Source organism: Scophthalmus maximus, chromosome 1, assembly GCF_022379125.1.
Source record: "Scophthalmus maximus strain ysfricsl-2021 chromosome 1, ASM2237912v1, whole genome shotgun sequence".
NCBI lineage: Eukaryota > Metazoa > Chordata > Actinopteri > Pleuronectiformes > Scophthalmidae > Scophthalmus > Scophthalmus maximus.
Window position 1 is genome coordinate 7765001 of NC_061515.1, and position 25000 is coordinate 7790000.

A 25000-nucleotide genomic window follows, 5' to 3' on the forward strand; every position below is an offset into this window, starting at 1 on the left:
CAGATGAAGAGCAGTCAAACCACGCGAGCGATATTAAGAGAGCAAACACAGGCAGGCAGAGCAGAAATGGACTGAACCACTGACCACGACGAGGGGAGTGTGGCAGAAGCTCACCGGCCTCTTCACGTACGGAGACTTGAGAATGACGGCGGGTGACTCGGTCAGAAGGTGTGTGCCGGCGAGAAACTCAACGCTGCCAGTCGGTGGGCAGGTGTGAAAGAGCAGGTCTGTGTTGACAGACACGTCTGGAACAGGTTAGTCTGCGGAGCCCGAGGCAGGAAGGAAAAGACGACGAGAGGGCAGGAGCAGCTGTCGCCATGACAATGTCTAAGGTGAGACGGTGGTACAGTCTCGAAGGACAGGATCCGCTGTGTTGTGCTTCAAATGAGCATTTCATTTAACCTGCATGGGGACATGTTAGGCAGCATGCGTTGCTCTGTAAAGCTGTTTATTAACCACTTGATTTTATGAAGATGATGTATATCTATGTCACGTTTTATGTTATACGCAGTGTTACTGACTACATTTTTGTGTATACTAGAGATGGCTGTACAAATCTACAATGATGTTTTGGGGGGGTTTTCTGAGCACTATAGGTGTATGTGGAAAATCCCATCCAATGTAAGTATGTATGTTACTGTACAATGTATGACAGCTTTGACATTTCCATGACTTATAATAAGCCAGGACCCGTCTGCTATAATAAGGTTAGACCAATGAGTGTGTGAATGTGCGCTGACCATGTGTCTCACCTTACATATTTGAACCACATACATATGATGAAATGTTAAAGGACTGTGGTGCCACGGTGTATCCCTTGCCTTTGGCCTGATGTATTGTTGTCATAGCTACTAGATCCACATGATCTTGAAAATAACAATAAGCAAATTAACTGTACATTCGTTTTGGCTGATAAACATGACATGGTGTTTTTTTTAAATGTAATTCCGTCTTGTCCATTTTGTTCTGGTATTAAATCAGAATAAGCCTATTTGTGTCAAGAGCATTTGAAGTTCTAGTGTGTTGTTTGTCAAATGGTTGAATACTTTGATGACAAACAAAGAAAACCTCTCATAACCTACAGAAAACTAACAGTTGCATACACATTGGTATCACATACTCCACAAAAACTAAACTCATAGCTGTCTGCGTTTATTTGTTGCCTATTCCACATATTAAGATATACATTTCTTTGCACCTGCCATCCTACTTTTCAATATAAGCTATAAAGAACTCAGAGGAAGCACAACTCCTCAAACGGATGAAGGGGACATGTGTTTAAATCACCTCAAATAGTAGTAGTGAGTGTGTTTGTGAGAACTGCCTTCAGGCCAGAGGAGCTAATGGACCTTTACAAACACGATTTTAAGATGAATTAGATGCAATTAAGTATAAGAAATGGAGGCTGGTGGCTGCCCTATGTATAATAATAGGCAAGTTCACGTCTATTTATCATTGGTTTAACAAAATAATCTGTAGTTCCGCATCACAGAATGATTTGTGTGAATGTGCTATCACATTGCAGCATACTAATGCACTTTTGTTTGGAAGAAAACGTTCTGTTATCTCTCTCTGTGTCTCTCTGTTCCTCTCTCGCTCTGTGTGCGAGCAGAGCATCTCTGAGCAGAGAGACGGGGTTACCATGGCAACGTGTAAAGGTCACCTTCAGGAAGTTCCATGCGAGCGTGTGCAGAATGCCAGTCGGATAATCAGGCTTCCTGTAATGACTGATAACAGACCACTGCTCATTAGAGAGAATGAGAGAGATGGGGGGTGGGGGGTGGGACCGGGGAGGGATTATTAGTCATAGAGCAAAGAAACAATAGAGCATTAATACTAATGGCATGCCACTCTTACACACTGTATATGTGCATTTGTGTTTGTGTCTGTAACCACTGAGTGGGATATGTGTGTCATGGAGAATATAAATATTCAGATGGGCTTTGTAACATTTGTACAATTTTTCCTCCAGTTCTCCGAAAAACTATCTCGTCATGTTTATCTGATCTCTAATAATGGACAAACAGGCACAGTATCGGGTTGGCACTGGATTACATGAACCCGATGAAACATTCAAGCTGCTCAGCACAGCGCATCGCTGTGAACAGCGAGGGCCAGGATTCACAACTCACTTCCTGCTTACAATGCTGACATCTACTGGACACAGTGGGTTCTGCAACAACAGTAAATACATGCTGGGTATATGGACTTTGTTCAGTCCCATCACCATTTGAGTGCAGTAGATGCATTTTGACCTGTGCTACTGTCTGTACTGTTAACCGTTCATTGAAAAAAAAAAGAGCATGGTGTAAAAATAACGTCCAAAACTCAACTTTTCAAATGATTTTTGACAAAATTAAATCAGATAGTAGCTGGAGCTTTTGTCCTAAAAGTAAACACTTTTTGAAATGTATTCCATTTCTTTTTTGTTTCAAATAACTAGGCTATTAGATATATATATATATATATATCTCAAGTTACACAGTGTTCTGGAAATGTTATACTTCTAGACATGATTTTGTCCGTCTTGCTTTTGCCCGCCCCCCCAAGCTGTTGTACTGTATGATAGATGAGAGGGAGGGACAGCAGATCCATCCATCTCAGGAACCTTAGCCTTGGTGTTTCTGTCGATTCTTCATCTTATTGATTCCTCTGTCATCCCGCCATACCAGAGCTGGAAGCTCGGACTTTCCACTTGGGCCACGCTGTATTTCATAAACCACTGACTGGAAGGGGCTTCGAAGGAAGCAATCAGTCTTTGTGGGACAAAGCTGTCAAAGTTATCGCTGCGCAGGCATTAAACTGTATCAAACATTTACACAGTCTCAAAGAATAGAGGTACAGATAGAAGCCGTATTGTGTAATTTGAAAAAAAGTCACATGAGAGGTCAACTTTGACAAAAAAAATAATTGGTTTGAATTCATCTTAATCTTGTAATATGCCCTGTTTTAGGGTAACGGCGACATTATATCAAAGGGCACTGACATGGCACTGATATTATTTGACTCTTTTCCAGTGATATTTGGAAAATCTGGGACCGGAGCTCTGATTTCTCAATGATTCTGGGGACTCTCAGCAAATGAGGGGAGTCCAGTTCTCCTTTGTGTTACATGTTATGCAAATGTCATTGTAATCCTAACACGTGCTCCCCCAACACTAATGATATCCATATAATAAGACTGTGGCCAAAGGCTATCTGTTTTACTTGGTCTTCAGCAAATCTAGTTATGAGAACACATCGCTTATGTTTCCTGCAATCATTTATTAACACACTGGGAAGCTCCAGGGGTGGAAACAGAAAATCAGGTTTGGATGGTAAAGCCACAGCTAAGGATTCCTAAACAGATCAGTCACATAAATATTCCAAGAAAGGAGCAGGGCTATGTCGGGTAAATGTAATTTTTGATTATTTTTCTTCATTATGAAAGGATAACAACGTTAGAAGCTTGGATTTCCTATACAAATTAAACTTACACCTTTTTTGTTATTGAATTGTCTAGGTCCAGTTATATATTAAAATTGATTTTTTTTTAAATAAAAAAATTAGGGCATGGTTAAGTTACTAAGTTAGGAAAATAGCATATATGAAGTATTGAAGTTAAAGTTATTTGCAAAAGTGTTAGGCCGCACTAAGTACCCCCCCCCCCCTTTTTTTTTGTCTTTTAATTTCCAACACAAGGAAGCCTGGTGGAAAGCAAACATTTCTACTGTACATTATATTCTATACCTACAGGCTGTTCCACGAACGCACGCACGCACACACACACAGACACACACACACAGACACACACACACACACACACACATACACACACACACACACACACACACATACACAGTGTGCTACAGCCTGCTGTGTTCATCAGTGATCCTCTGCTACCCCCATATTTTTAATTGTACGATTTCAAACATTTGTGTTGAGTGGTCATCAGTCACTGGTCTATGGGGCTTGATGTATGGGTCTGAGCTGTAATAGTCTCTGCTCTGCTCTCCAGGCACAACATCACTTACCAGAGACACACTTAGCAGCAATTAATCAATCTGGATCACACCCCACAGACGCTCTCTCTCTCTCTCTCTCTAACTCTCTCACACACACACACACACACACACACACACACACACACACACACACACACACACACACACACACACACACACACACACACACACACACACACACACACACACACACACACACCTCTTACCATTCCTATCGTTTCAAGTTATTTAGGTGATCAGAAGTATATTGTTTTAAGATAATAAACAGAAGCAGATTCTGTTTCTAAAGGAGTTGGGTCTATTGGTAAGGTCAGAATCTGGGGATCTGTCAATGTGCCAATAAACTACAATGGAATCTGTAAAAAAAAAGAAAAAAGGCGGTATTTTCTCAAGATTTCTTGGTCGTAACTTTCACTTTGCAGTTTGCATCTAAGCTTCTTTCGCTTTCCCCATGGGAAATGTAGCCCCTACCGTGTAAAATAGCCTCAGCTTGTGTCCACATATAGACACTGTATGAAGTTCCCGTATAGGGTGCGTACACGTTGAACCTAGGTTGTTGAACTTATCTTGTATCTGAGCTGCTACACGCCACCTTGCACCTGCCCCTCACTGTGTATGGGATGAGGTCGCGTCCAGCTGGATTTTGAACATCCACCTCTCCTTCTACAGCGCTGCTCTTTTTTTGTAATCTGTATACTTCCATCTGCCATTCAGGTCATTCCTCTCCTCGGCCCCCTCTCCCTACTCTCCCTTTCTCCTTCTCCCCGTGTCTCAGTAATTGTCCATTTAAATGAAAAAGCCTCAAATTGGAGGATTAGAGGTGCCTGCCTCTCGCTCCCTCTCTCTCTCTCTCTGTGTGTGTGTGTGTGTGTGTGTGTGTGTGTGTGTGTGTGTGTGTGTGTGTGTTTGAGAGCGAGAGAGAGAGAGAGTCCCATGGTGATATGGCAGACAGTCTCCAGGGGATGTCCTTAATAACAAAAGCATCTGGAAGAGGCCCCCCTTTGCACTCTCTGTTACCGTGGTTACAGACTGGAAGCTTGTGTGTGTGTGTATAGTATGTAGCTCTGTAGTGTAAGTATTGTACTGTTGAATTATCCACTGAATTTATATATTATTTATATATTATTGATGAGGCTGAGGATCACAGTTTAGTTTAATTATTTCCGAGGTGAATCAGAGTATCAGTCAGTCAGTGTGGAAGGCACTCAAAAGTTCTAATGTCTGCCCGGGTGTGTCTTTGTGCGTCTGTACCCATGGATGTGTGTTTGTGCACGGGCCGGCTGGCGCGCAACTGTCACCACGTGGCAACAGCCAACCACGCTTCACTTGTGCCCGTGCCAAGCTCTCCAATTACAGGAGCCAGCGCCGCCAAAAGCCCCCTCTTTTCCTCTCAATAAATGGAATGACTGGGCTGCATCCTCTCTAACACACACACACACACACACACACACAGGCACATTCAAATGAATGCGGCTCTCCCCGTCTTGTGGTGCACCTGCCTCCCTGCGCTCTCCAGGCCAGCTCAACTTCCATCAAAGGAGCTGAGCTCTTTTCTTCCAGAAAGCTAATCCAACACCTGTCTCCGGGCTTTATGCTGGGAATCGAGGACCGTGTGCTGTGTGAGCGTGAATGCATGAGTACAGTGTGTGAATGGGGGAGAGTGGAAAGAGGGGAGAGTGTTTTTCAGAGCGGGAGAGACAGTTTGTTTTTTTCTGTGGGATCAAGAGAAGAACAAAAAAAAAAAAGATAAAGAAACAGTGTGCGTGAGGCTCTTTTGTACGAGGATTTGAGAACGGACACATGGAGACCACAAGGCCACTGTATTGCTTTCAGTGATAATGGAGTATCAAAGGGGATTTTGGGAATATATGGGGTTTCATTTTGCAGGGGGTCAGATTAGCAGTTACCCAAAGATCAACAGAGATGTCATTGTGCAGTGAATGCTTCCCACTGTAACTGTTGAAAATCAGTTTTTGGCAGTGACTGAAGATATATTTCAGTATATTTCTCAAACACATTATGCAACAAAAGGCACTAAACACAAAGAGCGGACATTAAATCTTACAGTCCTAATGTAAACCCCTTAAACAGGCATGTTAAAGGGCTTTACTTGTCTCACAAGAGCCGTTCAGTTACATCCAATTCAAGGTTTTTCATGACTTTTCAGCTCTGGGCACTTTTCTGGGAACCGACAGTAATGGGCCTTGGAGTCTCAGAGCCCTCGAAAACCACGGTGGTAAGTGATGCATACTACTACTGTGTGCTGAACACAAATGGTGTTCTGCTCTTGTTGCCCGAAACATCGGGAGCCATTGCAATATTTTTGCCATTTTTTACAGACTTTAATTTAACAGGACAACTCACATCAGGCCCGCTGAAGATTCGCCTCCAGCAGCGGGGGTCTCTCAAATTGGAAATTGGAGGTAAAATAAATCTAAGATTGCTTCCCTCCCTGTAGGAACCTGCAAATGGCTGCAGGGGAGATATTAGAGAGAGGTCTGAGAAGGAGAGTTAGATGGATGGAAGGTGGGGGCCAAGGGAGGAAAGAGGGAGTGAGGGCGAGTGGAAGAAAGAACGAGCCAAGAAAGGAAATAAACAGAGAAGGTAAAAGAAAAATGGAGAGAAGTGCAGAGGGAAGGAGAGAGAGATGGAGTTAATGGAGCTTTATTCACTTTAGCCATCGAGGCCTGAAATAGTCATTTTTACCAGAAAAGGGTTCTGAAATCTCTGAGTGTGTGTGTGTGTGTGTGTGTGTGTGTGTGCGCATGCGCATGTCACTGACCATGGGTCTGGGTGCATGTCTGTGCTTGTGGATGTATCATGGATTTCACAGCGTGTGGGCATGTACCGCCACATGGATTCATGCGTTGTCAAATTATGTCTGCAGTCTTTCCGGGGAGAGCAGCGGTTGGATACACCTCACCGTGGCGTGCCAAAAGTCACACGAACGCGTGCCGCTGAAGATGAAAACGAGCTCCATTTGAATCACACTTTGCCAATGTGGCCGCGGCTGAGCGGTCGCAGCGCACACACAAGTGAACACGGCAGCACCGACGGCTCTTCTCCGCCTTGACATGTCCTTACACGGAGAGCACTAGTACGTTTATAATCTAAATGTGTTACTGGGTCAGGTCTCAGCGATAGCGAGACGCATGTCCAATTGATTGGCCACGCGGATGGGGGATACACTCACAGCCATCTCCAAGCTCTGATATCTATAGAACTCTTTCACGCAAATTTGCTAAGGAACTTTGCTCAACATTTGACGGATAAACATGTTTTTTTTTTATGACATTCAGACCACGTGTAAGAGAGGTTTGTAATAGCTGTATGAGGCACGTTCAAAAATACAGATATCAAGTTTGCAGTTTGGGTTTCGGCAGGTGGCTCCTTCTACCAACCCGGACAAACTGCTGTTGCCCAAAAAGACTGGCAGAAATAGGAAGAGGGGATGGTGACGTGGGTGAGTAAATGCAAGCAGACAGACAAGAAAATTATTAATTTCGTAATTATTCCAGGTTGTCCACCGCAGTTGTGTTTTTGGGTACGTGTCATTACCAAGGGGCAGAAATATGCAGACGTCACTGCTACTGGTGGACACCAGGAGGCCATCATCTCCCAGGGACTGTGTTACATTTCAGCAGAGATCGGGTTGCTGATCACCGCACCGACTTCAGAAAGGGATGTCAGGACGTTTTCCCTTCCCCTCAGATGAGACAATGAGTTTGAGATGTGCACCAAAGGAGCTGTGAGGATCTTCACACCGTCATATAATTAACCATGCATATTCATGTCCCCCAGAAGATGAATCATGTCTATTTTGGACACTCTAGCATCATTTAACAGATTGTAAATCTGCTGAAAGCACATGTGCTCCAAAGATAAACTCTATGAGACACTTGCCTTTTCTCTAAAGCCAAAAAAAAAACAGTTTTTGATTAACTAGTAAGTTAGGCTTTAACAAAAGCATGATTTTTAATGTCATTTGGAACTTTATGTGGAGTATAGATGACACTGTAGCCTTTACTGTAGATGTCGCATTCAAAAGGCAGAGGCAAGGTAAAAGAGGTTTGCTCTATGGTTCCTTTACATATGAATGGGCCATTGCAATAAACGACCAATTATGCTTTTATTCTGCTGTGGACACTTTCTTCAAATGAGCTGAAAACAATGCAGTCACATTACGTCATTATGTCATGAGGAAATGACTAATTCAGCATTATAAGCTTTAAGCCAGATTAAGCCAAATGTGCATTACCCTCAGATGTGCTCGCATTATTGCTTCACAGAATATAAACATAGCAAATTGGATGTGTCCACTGTGTCAAATAACATTATCAAGAGCCACATAGTAATTCATTTATATGGAACGATATAATCTAAATGTGATAGTGTTGATGAAGCAAGACATTTGCCTTGATGACATGAATATATATATATATATATATATATATATATATATATATATTTATATATATATATATATAGTCAATTACCTTTGCCGTCCAGCTCCAGCTTTGTCTTAGTGAAAACATTTTTGCGAAGCTTTGCTTGTAACAAGCAAATTTGGCTGCCGATGCAGTGAGTGATATTCAGATAGTTTCTTAAAAACAAAAATATGGTAGAGAGCCATTTCATGTCTGTAGCTATGGAAGATCGTGTCCCCCACTTTAGGTACACACTCAAATATCCACTCATCTACTGGATTGCCGCACATTTTATTACAGACATTCGTGGCCGCCAGAGGACAAATCTTAATGTGATCTTCCCTCTAGCGCCAACGGCTAGATAAGCTGTCTAGTGACATTCATTCTCCCTCGAGGATGATTTGTAACAAATGTGATAATCCTCTAATTTTGACAATGTTTACCTGCGTTAAAAACCAAGTGAGACGTAGAGTCATTTTCTCATAGACTTCGAAAGAGACCGCTCGTTTTTCCGCAACATGTGGAGTCGCCCTCTGCTGGTCACCATAGACAATTCAGGTCTTAGGCACATTCGCATTAGCTTCACATTCCAGACGTCTATGTCCACTTTTATACACAGTCTATGGGGGGAACAACTAAGTATTCAATAAGTGCAACTAGTGGAAAACAGCAGCGGTAAGCCATTGGGCTTGGAACCAGCAGAACACAAGAGGAGAAACAATCACAGAGTTTAATGTTTCAAAATAAAACAGGAAATGAAAATAATTAATTGAAATTCTTGCAAATAGGTCGTGTAACAAACGCACTCCTTGCACAACCCCAAAATATGTCAAGATGAAATCGCCAAATTATGACAAGGCAAGTGACATTTACTTCAATTGAGTCCAACAGTTTTGCATATGCATCACTAGATAATCCAATTCATACTCAAAACAAGTCACACTAGATTCGAAATCTAAATATGCGATTATGTCACTTACATAGAAGACACTTTTTCGCAGCTCTGATACTCCCCGTGCCCCTGTCGCATATTCACAGGCAAACATTAATCATTCCCTCTATGAACTGAAAACACTTCCACTCTCTTATACCTACTTGTCTGCACAAGCACGCGTTCCGTGCCCACACACACGCACCGTGCCGATGTTTTTTTACCCTTTGCCTTAACACACATGCACGGTCACATTTTGCCAAGTGCCTTTGGAAAAGGAAATTTATATTCACAATTCCTTTGCAATGAGATTATAACTGTGTCGCTCGGTACTGGCTAGGTGGGGCTATGTGTAACTGGAAGCATGATAAAAAAGGACAACTGTTCTCACTCTCAAGCTCACACACACACACACACAAACGCACATACACACACACATGCGCGCGCGCACGCCAGACAGGCTGTTAAACTCATATCAGCAGAGGCTCGCTGGATTAGCATTTCTGAGGGAGATAAAGAAGCACACGATGGTAACTTCACTTTGACTTAATTTCCCCCATCTGCCTCTATCTTTTGCTCCTGCTGTCTGACTGTCTTTTGTCATTCCTTCTTTCTGTAGAACTCAATGGTTATGACTAATTGTCTTAGTGTCTGTCTTTCTCTCCGTCTCTCTTTGTGCCTTTCTGCTCCTCTGTCTTTTTTCCTTCTTCACGAGCGCTCCCTCCCTGCTTTTGGCAGCTGATAATATCGATGAGGGCATATTAGTATGAAAAAATATATATCTATATTTTTTTTTATCATATTGCATCCACCATGAGGTTGGAGGATTATGTGTTTGTGCATTCAACTGATCCGTCTCTCAATGCACACCACTGACACAGTTAATCAAGGACATCTACCAAAAAAGTAAATTTACCTGTGAATCCACCTGTAAACACAGACACACGCAGGACAATCACAAAAGCTTGTGCGCAACAAAGAACACGTACAATGAACACATGGGATTAATTTTTAGGAAACGCATACACACAGACACACACACACACACACGCACACACACACGCACACCACACACAGGTACATGCGATAAACAATGTTTATACCCCACGCTCAAGAAATGTCACGGGTATACACACAAGATGGAGAACCATGACATTTTATTTCCATTTTTGGAAGTTTGGCTTATCCAGATAAGGATGAGATGCAAAAAAAAAAAAAAAAGCGTTGCATGGTGCCTACCCGGCATATCAGCATGGTTTAATGGGATACCCCTTACTCCCCTCATTTCTCTGCATGTTTAAAATAGAAATTGCTTTTCTGAGATTAAAATCCGCCTTCTTTTTTTTTTAAAGTGAAGCAATGTGGCTTATTCTGTATACAACTTGTATTTCAATGATCTCCAAATGAATAGAAATAGAACTGTTTGACATGAAATAAACAAATGAATACACATTTTTTACAATGATAACTATCAACCCCATCATGCATTCATCCCCTGTCCTGTGACACGGCACCAAAGAAAACAAAAATCTAAATGATATGCTTTGGTCTTAGTTCTCACCGGCACATTCATTAGGCCCTTCTTTAGTACAATGTGGAGCAATGAGTCATCGTTGTTTTGGTAAAAACCTCACCATTTCCCACCGTTGATTCTGTGAATGAATGTGCCCATATCTTTATAAATCGCAAGTTTGTGTGTCATCTGGAATTTAGACAAATTGGATTACTCCATCATAGCTTAATAAAATATCTGTATTTTGGAGCCTGAGCTAGAGTAGGGTTAACCTTCCCCTTATTGTATGATTTGAGGCAGACTTTGTCCTGTCTTACGGCCGGACATTACCAATCACCGATGGTAATGAAATCAGACCACATTACATCCCACAATTTCACCTCTTGTACAACCTGACCTGACATGGACATGAATGTCCCGTCTGAATCAATTGCAGTTCAAAATGTCACAGCCATACATAATCATGAGATGGTTAAGAAAGCAACTGCACCGAAACCTATGAATCTCTATTTTGGAGTAAGTTAGCATTTCCATTTGTCAGAACCTAATGGTGCCATTAGGTAGCTAATTGGCATTTGCTGCCCCACAGAGTGAATTCATGCAAATGGCTGTTCATCCCAAAAGGGGACACATGGCGTATAACGGCACCCGCACAAACACATACATAGACACAGGCATAATGATAATGTATTTATTTCACTGTCACCTGTCATTGTAATTGAGATTTGCTTGCTACTGACCACCCGTACTGTCTGACAAAGTCCCAGGGGTCACCTAGTGATTGTGAACGCTGCACTATACACAGTAATTCAAATAGATAGTTACTTATTAAGAAGGGTGCACAGGCATGTTCTGTAAATGTATATAAGAATGTCTTTCCAAGGCATATTAATGGCCGTGGCTCTTGCAATGGTGCAATAATTTTGCTGGATGGCAGCAGAACAAAATATGCAAAACATGCAAACGTGATTACAACAACAAAAACTGTACACAGTAACACCTGTGCGCCAACACGGTGAAAAAATGATGATGACTAGAAACGTAATGATTCCGTTGGACAGGTGCATAGTGGCGCAAATATACACTGACTTATTTCACGCAAATGCTTAAAATACTCATATTCACTGTCACATGCACGCGTACAGTATAAACATGGGTGCTTCCATGGCAACAAGGGGTTGGTCGTTTGCTGGCAATCTTAGATGATCTACGATAATTCCACCAGTGATGTAATTCCCAGTGGAGTGGAGTGAACGGAGACTCTGCGTTAAGGGCACCTTGTGGTGGAATTGTGCTTTAAGTCAATTTGCAATTATCTTTAATAACGGATAAATGTGATTAAAATAAGTGTAGCTCCACCTCTCGTACCTTCACTTACCTATAAAAACCTCTGTCTTATCTTCTCTCTCTCCTAATATCCCTTGCCTCTTTTCTTATCCCTCCTCCTCCTCCTCCTCCTCCTTTCCACTTTCAAGATACCATATATTTCTATTTGTCCTGCACGTCTTCCTCTCCGTCTCCTTCTCTCTTCCGTAATGTACCTCAATGACAGACCCCCCACGTGCCTCAGATAATAAGATACTCACACTGGCCTGGGAGACTCATTCCCCCAGCATCTATCACTCCCAGAGTCACATTACTGCCCTTTACAAGGACCAGGATGTTTTTCTCCTTAATTGTAGCTGTATACATACCTCACCCACCAGTAATAATAAATGGTCTTGCTCTCCATTAAGGCCATTAGGGAACTCACACTGAGAGTAGCACGCCGCCCGCAGTGAGCACGGCTTGTTTGAAGTTGGGCGTCGCGAGCCAAGCTACGAACAATGTTACCTGGAAACACGTGTTAACACCTTCGGTTTCTCGACTAGAAGGGAGCCGCAGGGATGGTCTTACTCTCTCTCTCTCTCTCTCTCTCTCTCTCAGATCCTCTCCCTGCTCTGTCTGTATCGCGCTGTCTCAGACGAACACAAGTAAAGAGAAACACCAGGTTGGACAGGAGAGGCGCGAGAGGAAAGACTGAGGCTCCAGGGATTCAGCAACATTATGTGTCTGCAACCAGATGTCTCCGACAGCGAGCCAATTTCCATTCCAAGAAAACCACAGTAGCCATTGAGACCAGAAGATGGCAGTATGTTCCCATTATATTGCAAACACCATGACTGATAGTGTAGTTATTGAAAGGCAAGATTTCCCCCCCCCCCCCCCACAAAAAAAGGAAAACCTTCAAGATTAGGCTTGAATGAAAAGGTAGGGGGTTGAATGACTTTTTACTGTTCTGGCATTTATAGCGTTGCCTCCGAATTGTCAAAGTGATTAACCAATCACAGAAAACGTAATACTTCATTGTGGATGGTGATGTTGAATTTAATTTTTTTTTTTTGTGCGTAACTTAATTACTTGGTGAACATTAAGGCCTACAATTGAAAATGGAATTCAAAAAAGAAGAAATTGCACAGCAGGGATGCATCAGTAATTTTCTGTTTTTCTTGCTCCAGTGTATTACTCATCATTCCGGTTCTTTTTTTCTTCTTTTTTTTTACTCATACACATGTGGCTGATGGGAATTTATGAATGAAGTCGCTGCAAGTAGAGTAGTCACAGAAGATGTCTGCAGCGTCTCCGTTCTCCCACCGAAGTGCAAACAGGTGCTCGCTGGGCAGAATGTAATATCCCCGCCTCTCAGGTTGCACTTACTGTTTATTAATAACGCTTGTGCCCAAGGTGTCTTTTCTTGTGAAGGCAACGGTAAACCATCATTTTGTTGATAATTGCACATCAGTAGCCTGGAGAAACCATATACCTTATCCAGCAACATTTGATGATGATTCTGTGTTTATTCTGTGTTTTGTTAATGACCCTAGAGCAACATCAATACATTTAATTGCACTGAATTCATCATATCAATGCTGGGGTTTTTTGTTGTTGTGTTTTTGGCAAATGTTCCTTTTCTCTGCTTTTCTTTGGCAACATAAACAACACAACAGACAACATTAATGTCTTTGGGCTGTTTAAATAAACTGGTGACTTGACACCAACAGGCATAATTTGAATGGGTAAAAAAACATTAACCTTCTTTCACAATTAATAGCGTATATTTTTTTAAACCTAGTGCAACTACACTAGACTCTATTCAAAGGCACACACACACACACACACACACACACACACACACACACACTCACTACTGGGTGTCGTGTCCTTGTCCCTGTTTCTCTTTAACATCAACCCCACTTTCTTTATAGATTGATATCATGTGTTACGCTGAGACATTTCATCTCTTTTTCAGCAGTCTGCTGTCATGTCTGTCGCTATATGGGCCTGATACCAACAGGCCAATTTACAGATGGCGACACGAGAAACGGACAAGGAAATCATTACGGACAGATTCATAAATATCGGCTGCTCTGTTTCTTTTAATGGTCAGGAGTCAGAAGTTTAAGGTATGGGAGTCCTGGAGCTAAAAGACTCAAGGATAGATCAATGTCAGTCGTCAGGGGGAATGAAAGCCAGTCTGGTGGAAAGAGAAGGAAAGAAGGAAGGAGCTTCAGGCACTGAAAAGTCATACCATAGAGTCGTCAGGGTGGGCTGTGGTGTTTCAAATCATGAATTCTTTAATGTACTAAGTCCAAATGGTCCCTTGCGCCCCCACATTGCCTTGCCTGGCAGTCTGAAAATAATTGAGGACTTGAGCTAGAGCAAAGGGAGGGGGTGAGAAAAGCCAGGGAGTGAGGATGCGGGACAGGGAGACGGGGAAGAGGGAGAATGGGTGAATAAATAAATGACAGAGAAAGATGGAGACTCTGCTCATTACAAAAATCACCTTACCCCTAACACTTGCACAGCTCTCTTGTGACTCAGGGGCTGTCATTTTTGTCCGGTCCTCCTGCCCCCTGCATCACTCACACTGATGATAAAGCTCTGGTGGAAGGTGGAAAGTAATCTAGTGGCATTTCAGGGAATGGACCTCAGAGGAATACTTAGGGTCATTAATCGAAAACGTCCAATCACGTCGCACGTGGATCAATAGCACAGGCCCTCTGCGAAAAATGAAGGCATGAAAAGTGATGCTGAAGTATTAAACATTTGCTAGTACAGTGTATGTTTCCCCTCAGCAAGTTTACAGCTGGGTGGGTTAGTGAGTTGGCGCTGCATGTGTGGCCCTTTGAGATCAACACGAAGGAGCTGATCTGAAAGTTTGGTTTCTTAGGCTGTGATTAAAGACTTAAAACTGCTTGCATGTGAACTTTGGATAAAGACACTCTGCTGGAAAGTAGAGTGTTTCATTTTCACTTCTGATTTACAGCTGCTTTGGACGATCAGATTTAGGAGAGTATGTCCCAAAAATGGTGTGTTGGTGATTGTGTAATAATGAAAACTGCTGCGGGGGCAGCTGCAGTAAAACCAGCATTCTGAAACCAAGGTTAAAAACACTGCTCTGGGCAGCAATGCTCGACCAGCGCTGTTTGGGAACCTTGATAATTGCCTCTCCTGGTTTCTCAGCTCAGTGAGTACTGGCCACCAGCTCTCTTAGTTGGTTGGGTGTTCATTAGAAGTCCTCATTCAGTAGTTAGAGGATTATTTGAGTTTCCAGCCAGCCCATTAAAGGCCAAATGTCACCAATTTAACTGTGTGCAAGGCTCATAAAAGAAGTCATGCATGCTATTGATGTTCAGTACCTTTTCCATTCTTCATAACGAGCTGTCTGCACAGAACTGCAGTGTGTAGAATGGATTTCTCTGACTTTAAATGGACAGATAATGAGCAGGACTATTCCATTCGAACTGTGTGTCTGTCTGCCAGACATACATAATTATTTTAACCTTTTGTTTGTCAGATTTAAGGTCACTTAAGCCATTGCAACAATTTGTGTTTTTGAAAGTGGAACCATTATCCCGGGGTAACTTCTGATCCGTGTTGATTAACTTAATTATTTATTGTGGATATCTTGTACATCTATAAGGGGTAGGATCTTCGACCTTTGTGTCTACCCCCCCACAGCATTTATTGGCGATTCACCATGTTATTAGTTCTCCATAATCTGCTTGATACAGTAATAAAGTCCATGTCTGTGGTGGCAAAGGTCTGTGAAATCCTAACAAGAGTCTACAGTCAAGTTAATGACTTGTGACTCTGCTAAACCTGCACATGCCAAGCTAATTGGGTGGTAGTGTATTCAACTTCTGGTGGCAATTACAGTAATGTCTCAACAAAATTTCCTGGCAGTCCACCTTGTACTTTTTGAGGACATTTCAGCGCGGACCAAAGCAGCGACCTGACCGACCGACGGACACTCTCACCATGCCGTGAATCATGTCTAAAAAACATTAGAAAGCGTCATTGGTTGTAACTCCAATCTGCTGCAATAGTGTGGAGCACGCCGCGGCAACATCAACTCAAATATACTTACTCTGTGTGTTCGGCATGAGAGGACAAACAACCCACATCAGCAAGCCTCTCAACATAGCCACGAGGGAGAGAGAAAGAAAAGGGATTGGGTTATTCCAAAGATGAATGTGCCTTGCAGCTTTTGGGCACACAACACAAAACCAGCGAAAGGGAACATCGGCATCATTTGATGAGGCATTCCAAATGTCTCGCGGGGACAAAATTGCCAAGGGCTAAATGACAAATATATGTTGTTGGTGGTAGAGAGTGATTCTGCTGGCTGCCCCGAGGTGCTCTGTGGCTGCCAGCACTATTCCATTTGTCCTTGAAGATGTTGGCTGGAAATGTTGTCATCTGCTTGGGTTTGTCTTTTGTGCCTAGTTTGTGTCTGTACAGTCACCTACTCTAAATCTCTCTTGTCCTGGACTTGGTCTTGTGAGTCTTACTTCTTTGACTCTATGAGACTGTCTGTCTTCCCTGCCATCTTTATTCCCCCCTTGCCTACTTGTAGTTTTTCTATCACATTTCCCAGTACAGCATACAAGGTCAACAAAACATACATTTCTTTATAAAGATTGTACAGGAAGGTCCTCAATTCAAATCCTTCTAAATCTATTTGAGTGCGCTACAGTTATATAATAGGTGCCCATATAGTTTACAGTGAAATATGTTAAGTCAAAGGCCACACTAAACTTCAGAAAAGTCAAAGTGTGCTACAGAAATGAAACCAAATTCCTAAGAAATAGTTTAAGCATAATCTAATACAGCTGCCTACACAGACAAAATCCACCATTTTCATAAACTTCACCATCTATAGTATGCCCATTTATTCCCATTTCAAGGTTTTCTAATTCTAAAAGGCTCTCACTTACAAAATACATGGAAATGAATAATTCTACGTGGGGAGACTCACGCACGGCTTCCCTTTTCTTTTTCTACCTATATGCCTGAATTATTGATATAAGTCTCAGAGAATTTCTTCCCCATGCATGACGTGGATTATCTGTGCACACGCCTAAAGACAAAACAACAGTGTAAAAACTTCCATCAGAGGGCGAGAGCGAGAGAGATGGAGTTTGAATATTTACAGTCAGTTAATGACATTTCCATTCTGTGGGCTTGTCAGAAATAACAAAGCCCTGCATTTACCCTCTGCATCTGCTTAAGTCTCTTTTTTCTCCTCCCTGTGCCCCAAGTGGCTCAGAAATCCTACTTTATAGCGAAGAGGTGTCAGAATTTTAAACAGGCCCCGTCTTTATCCCCTGCTTCCCCAAGCTCTTTCCCTTTAATTCCTGGAAGACTAGGCCGTGGTCGCCTTTTAACCCTCACCTGCTCCTCTGCTAGAATAATGTTGGCTTCTCTCATTCTGTCGGGGGGGGGGTCGGGGGCTTGGATGATGGAGAGAGAGAGCGAGGGAAAGGGAAGGTATGAGGGAGAAGATTGGTACAGACCGAAAAGAGAGATAGGGTGAAGATGGGTGGGGAAAGGGTGTGTGTGTGTGTGTGTGTGTGTGTGTGTGTGTGTGTGTTTTGAGGTGGGGAGTGTCTGACGGAGACAGCAAGTTAAAAGAAGAAGAAAAAAAAGCAAAGAAAAATTGAAAACACTGGCAGCGGTAGAGGCAGGAGGCTTGGACAGACAGCAAAGGCAGCAAAGTTATTTTTTATTTTTTTTCTGCTGGGACGCTGACTAGTCATTTATCACACCTCACTGTGAAAAGAAAGGAGGCAGGAGAAGAATTATGGAGGGTTTTTTTTTCCATCTCTTGTCAGACAAACCTGATGACAAAGCACTATCCAAACACCAGGTAAAGTCCCCATTGTGAAATTGGAACAACTTTACACAAAATCAAAAAATAAGGTGTGTGTGTGTGGGGCGGGGGGGGTCGATTGGCCTACATTTTAGGATAAATGGATGTGTTCCTTTGTCCTCATACAGTAGGTACACGTGGTTTGCACGAGGGACTAATGAGAATGTGGATTATGGAGTGTTTTTTCTCTATATGACCATTCATAAAATGACTTGTATGAACACATTTCTTTTTAAAAAGGCGACACTCCCATTCTGCTCAGGGAGCAAGTCATTCCAAGGTTCGTCCTGTGTGGCGAGTGTGGAAATATCACAAATTTTAAATGTAAATATGACTCTACCTGAGACAAATCTCAAGCAATTTCAACTGTGCGTCGTGTAAAATTTGCTCAGGGCTTAAAGGAATAAATAGGCAAGTTTCTGCTGTATGAGTAATTGCTGCAATTCACTCCCCTTTGAGTCAATCTCATGTGTGAAGTCAACGCTGTTAATTAGACCTGTTTTCATGTTCAGGGAACCAGCTGAGCCTGCCTCTTTCACTTTCTCTCTCTAGCATTTGTACTTAATTACTGAGGGACTGCTGTCTGCACCAGCGAGGCATAACAAAGAGATGTAATGCCATTAGCAAGCACCAAAAAAAAAAAAAAGGGGGGGAGAAATTTAATAATTTCTCTTATTCCCAAGTCTTAAGAGAGTAGAGCGGTTAAGATGCACTTTGTAACTCTTGTGGAATTTTCTGTCCTGCTGAATGTTTCCACTTCAGCTCCGTTGCTGGGTCAGGATGCCCTGTGTCGTAGATTATATTCAAGCATGGACACAGGGTTTCCATGGCGATACACAAGGAGCCATCTGTCTGTGAGATGACGACACGTGATCCCGAGAGGGTTAAATACACCACTAAGACTGGAACAGGCAGGCTTTTGGACGCAAATGCACTGACCACTAGTTGATCCGTGTATCGAAGGAGAAAATCGCCTCAATATATTTTTGGCTCCTCTTGTAATAAATACTTCTGCGGAAGACATCCATGGTCTCCATTTTTCCTGATTCAGCATCAACTTCATCAGTTTTTCCGTAACATCAATGACCCACATGACACCCGCATGAGGATGAGGGACAGAAGGCTGCTCAATGCACCAGAGACCATCCCTCCTCAGTTTCAGTGAGTCACATTTATCGTCAGTGACAGTGCAGCGCCTGGTTACGCTGGTTCTGTAGTGTTCTGAGGTGGTGATTCTTTCTTTCTTTATGGCTTTCTTTATTGTTCATTTTCAGATCTCTAACACTAATGAAAAGCTTTGCTCCCTGATATTTAAATGTGATCACTATAGGTGAAAGTAATGTTTTAATCATAATGAGTTAAGTGAAATGTGCAAAGTAGAAAAGATTGACATGAGGCACACAATGACACCGACTGGGTGTTGAAAATTGGATTCACACTACAGTGGTTAGTTCCATTTGTTGTTCAAAGAGCAGGGGAGCGATAGGGGGGATATTGAATGGCAAGATAAGGTGCACACACATAGAGGCCCTCTGTGCACACACGCTCACACATACACACAGTGTGAGAGGAACTTTACAGGTTTTGACACTTTTGATTGCATTTCACACCGCAGACGTCCACAGGACATGTAACGTGGAAATTATCCATTGATTACGGGGCCCCTGTCCCAGGTTTTTATGTGTAGTGAATTGAATCAGCCGTAGCTCTGCAATACCTGTGTTTATGAAAGAGAGTTCATAATTTAATGCAGCCATAACAGCTTGAACAGCAAAAGCAAAGGCACTCGTGTAGTTTGAACTCATATGTTTGGCTCGCTCATTTCCCAGAGGTCCACGGCAATAACCCGATTTTGTTGATTGTAGTAATTGCATTGATTTCTACTAGATCATATATGACCATATATGCAATATAGAGAACTAGAGTTTTTCTTTATTGGATCAAGGTACCTTTTATGTGATTTAATACATGTAAGGACAAAGATTGGACCAGACGTGTCATTATTACACATCTGTGATGTGGGGTTGACACTGCAACTGGCAGCCTTAACATGTATGTATACTTTATTAGGACTTCCATGGTGACTATTTTTTGCAAATAACTTTAGAATACACACCAACGGCAGTGACGGTTCATGTGGTTCAATAAATATTTCTCTGCACATGTATTGCCCGTCTCTCCCATTTTTTTTTTTCTGTTTGCATGCTCACACTCTTCATTCAGATCATCAAAGCTCATCATCAGCGGTTTGAAGACTATAGTTGAGTAACATCGATGTAACCAACTGTTGTTGAGCTTCACCTCTGGCTTTCAGTTAAAAGTTGGACTCGCATCCTTTTTTCTGGAGTTGTCCAGGGTGAAAGGCAACGAGCAGGTGGCGAGGATACTCGGAAAGCCCCAGCTGAGCTCTCAGTGTTGGAGTTCGTCCAGCGTGAGAAGGTCACCTCGATGCTAATGCGTGTTGCGGGGGGCCTATTAACACTCCACCTGTGGACTCTGAATAGTAATTCTACAGTTAGCTTTCAGTGCTCACATTGCCATCGAGAAAGACGGAAATATTCTTCGGAGGTGATGGATGGACAAGAACATCCTACTGTACCTCAGTAGGCCTTGTTATCCCTCCTCTGTCTGAGGCATGATTGTCCAGTTTGACTATATGTGGCTCTAAAATAGTTAATTAGACTTTGTTAGTGTCACCACCTTACACTAAAATTTGATCAGCTTGTTGATGTGCACATATCAGCAAGCTTAACATACAGAGAGAGTGAAGTATAAAATGAAGGAGTTGGCCCTCTGGGCTCCTACTCAGCCCTCAGGTCAAGTACAGCTAATTATTGTTGGATGTTGGACACTGCCAATGGTTATGCGCATGTTAGTGATTGAACAGGATGAGGACTTTGGGAATGTCCTGGTTCAGTTATGCTCTGATTATAGATCAACTGCCTCTTGCCCTCATTTTTCATCAGTTTTGATCTTGAGAGTATACAATGGCGGGCATCGACATGCAGGGACCATCAATGCTGTGTCAGTCATTGCCTCCACGTTGAAGGCTATTCACGAGTTCTTTGTAGAAGTGTGTGAGTGTTATCCTATCTGGGAATAACATGACTTGAGGTACCCTTCGGTCGTCTGCCTGCGAGTAATACAGAGTATGGGATCAATAGGACAACAGTTCTCTTGTGGCAGCCTGAAGCCAAATTTGATCTGCTTTATGTTCCAACCTCTAACGAACTAAACTCTGGGTAATGATTCAGGGTATAAATAAGCAGATCAATATGCAAGTGGTCAAAATGCAGGGTGTCTGGGGTTAGGATATCTTAAGTGGTGCTCAGATATCCAGGAGGACTTAAATTTACAGCCCATTCTCACTGCAAGAAAGCAGCTGAAGCATCTGATCAAGCATTTCATCTCTCTCTGACATACTCTGTGAAAGTGTTTCAAGCCTTTCTAGACTAAAGGAAACCCCAGGGCAGAGATAATATATCCCAGGTCGCCTGCAGAGCATTTCAGGGTTCCTGAGCTGATGGATGTGTGTGGCTTTAAGACAAATGCTGTGCCATGAAATCATAAAGACCCCACTTTAATCCTAAAGAACCCTCTTTAATGAAGCTATTTCAATTTTTGAGGCATCATGCAAACTATATTGAAAGTTGGCATTCCAGTGATTTTGTTCAAAATGTGTTTGATTCCAACTCCATTAGTCTCTATGTCCCATAAAAAGTCCTACAATGCATGGCTGCATTTTGCACTTTTAAATGTGTAACAGATTTCAATTCATCAAATGCAGAAAAAAAGGTACGACCTTCCATAGGCAACAAAATATCTCATGGATCAACCTGATCACACCTTATATTATATTATTATAATCAGAATGAAAACAAGCAAGTTCATTTTCATAACCTTAAGATGTTGTTGACTACTATATGTAAGTTATGCAATGAGACATCAGCCTATAAAGTTTGAGTATAATACATAATCCAAGGCTACCCTTTACTAATATCTTTTTAATCTATTTCTATCTATCTTTTAATATTAAGGAAAACATTTGAAAACATCAGATTGTGTTTAAGACCTTATCACCATTTCATTTTTAACCAAAACATAATGTTCATTGTTATTAAAGCTCTCGTTGCATGTCTTACATTAGTAGTTTTCACGATCACCGTTCTTCTCTAGAAAATCAACTCTTAAAAAAGTTCTTTAAAAATATGTTTGGTTAAAAAAAAAAAAGTGACAACCTAATTCCACAATGTCACACCAGCTTGTATAAATTTGAGTCAATGCACTCCTTTGAGAAAAAACTATGAGAGCTGAGAGTATCAGCAGTAAAAATAACAGAAAGAAGTGGTTATTACAGCTTGGTTGACTGCTAGTTGAGGCAGTCCCTTTCCTGTTTTGATTGAGGCCCTCCTTCATGATTTAAGTCAGTACTCCTTTAAGAAACAGAGCCATGGGAAAGATAGAATAAACACGTGGGAAAAAACACACCAAAAACACACGTTTGACTCTTACACAGTCTTACTCAGTAATCATCTAGTATCTCCACAAGCCCCGCAGCCATTATGGGCTTACAGTTTTATTATAAAACAACTGATGAATGTTATATTAAAGTAAAACATTTGAATCCGTTTCTTCATTTACATGATGCCACTCGCTCCCCTCCTATCGCTTTACATTGTCTGTACAGATGTTGATTGCTTTCATGCCGTATAGAATATTATTCAGTGTCAGCCTAATTATCACCATAGCTTTAATCAGATTTAACCCTGCCTGTGAAAAGAAAAAGAAATAGTCAGCCTTCGCTCTACAACCTCTTTTAATGGGTGAAATATGACCGTGTAAAGATCATATGATGAAGTGTGTCATGGTCAGGGCCTCACATTGGGGGCCGGCCGCTGCTGTTTGGGACATTAGCATATATTGAAACACCTCATTTTTCATTGAATAGGCTTTAGTAAGGGTGACCTTTTTACTCTAAACTACTAACGGTAGTTTTGATTATCTAGATTACGCGATGATTACAGTGAGAATAGATGACTCCGTAAGAGCATTAAATCATATCCATGTAATATGCCCACGGTAATCCATGTATTATTGCCATAATGCTATTAGCGGTCTTTTGGTGTTGCCTTGTGGACATGCAGGGGAAATTTGCTCTGAATGCGACAAGCCACCGAGCAAACTCAATGACAAGATACAAAATATTAACTACATGTTTAAGTTTAGTACAAAATAAAGAAACTTTTGGCCACCAATGACACGATCAGAAAGACCCGATGAATTTCCCTTGCTGTGCAAGTATGAAGCGAAGTATGTCACTTGCCAGTATGTTAAGCAATCACATGCATTTAGGTCAACCTGCGCAGACATTACAGGAAACATTTTTCCTCGCTTACTCCAACAAATCCTCCGCGTGCGTGTGCGCGTGTGCGTCCGGTTTGTGGCCTGATGTATAATTCACTAGATGTTTAAAAAAGCACACACATACCCATTGACCTGCGTTTCGTTCGACCATACAATAAGTTCTTACAGTAAAGGCAGCAGCGCAAGACAGTATACTTTGGAACGGCTTTGAAATAGGTTTCTTTTTTTCCACTCGATCTCTCCGTCCAGTTGAGTTACAACCGTGGAACAACAGATCTTTGTATGGAGTCGTCATGGAAAGTGAGTGATGGTGTTTTTGGCAAAACGTACTCCCGCTTCACACGTGATAGCACACGCGCGACTGTCTGCACGCTGTGTGCACAGATGCTGGTCTTCGTCATACTCTGCATGGCAACTTAATCCGAGTGTATGAGTAGGCCCATAAAGAGAATACTAACTTGTAGTCGTGACTGAACTGCATGGTGACATGTACAACCGCAGTGTATTTCTTCTTCTTTTTCCACAATTAAAAAACATAAATGTATATATACATGAATAAATAAATAAATATCACTTCAGTTTAAAACACCTGTGGTCCTGTGCATCAAAAGTGTTTGAAACGGTAAAAGAATTATGGGAAAATGATGCATACTACTCCGTACATTTTGCTAGTACAACCGCGAGGGAGCACACGAGAAAACAACTACGGCGATGTAGCAATGTACAGCCAATTTGCTTACAGATTTATTAGAAATGAAACTTCAAACCAACCCACTGTGCTCATTCAGACTTAGTAGCCTATGGCCCTGTAAAGAGCCTCTGTGTGTAGCATGGAGTGATGGTAAAAGGCATCCTTAGGAGGGTATCTTAAGGTCATCACCATCCCTCGCAGCTCACTGGAGCCATAAGTTGATAAATTCAGAGGGGCATTTGCCCTTCAAGCCGCACAATTTGCTAGCGGCCCTGCCTCTGTTAGGCCTGCCCTAATCTAATGCCAACTGTCTGGCTGTGAAGAAAAATGGAAAAATTGTTTGTGAAAAATGAGCGTCAAATCCTTCCCTCCGCCCCCAGCCCCTAATCAGAAATACGGTCAGCGGCAGCATTTATTGGGCCTGGGAGAATTTTCTTATGTTTGGCCCTCTAAGGACAAGTAAATGCAGGCAATTATAGATGAAGTAATTTAACATGCCAGCGTCCCTTTTCTACATAAGTGGCTCATTGTAAAGAGCAGGCTAAGGGGCCAGAGCGGGCTAAGCACCCTATAGCGCCGCTGCCGTTATGACTGTGGCTGCAGCAATAATTTTTGACAATGTCTTTAAATGGGATGTGACAAAGGGGATTTTTCATTCTGTGCCATATTTCTTAGATGGTATGGAAAAGGCTAGTGGAAGACAGACTGAATATATGAACGGCTCCACTTGCAGCTAAAGAAAAAAACCCCTTGCAACTTGCTCAAATTTGCCAGCAGACTCCATCTGTCCTCATCTGTGCGGGCTTTGAACAATTTGTGATTGAAAGAATCTAATTAATACGATAATTTGGCCAAAATGATCTAGACGGCATATTA

At 42.1% G+C, this 25000-nt stretch overlaps 1 protein-coding gene and 1 long non-coding RNA gene across 4 annotated transcripts in view; one reads left to right on the plus strand and one right to left on the minus strand.

Annotated features, from left to right (window-relative positions):
* Positions 1-25000, minus strand: part of nrsn1 (neurensin 1) — a 134984-nt gene that overhangs the window by 8691 nt on the left and 101293 nt on the right. The window lies entirely within an intron of this gene.
* On the plus strand, positions 6843-8135 carry LOC118294261. Its single transcript, XR_004788008.2, has 2 exons — positions 6843-7466; positions 7566-8135. It is a non-coding gene; the product is annotated as an uncharacterized LOC118294261 (long non-coding RNA).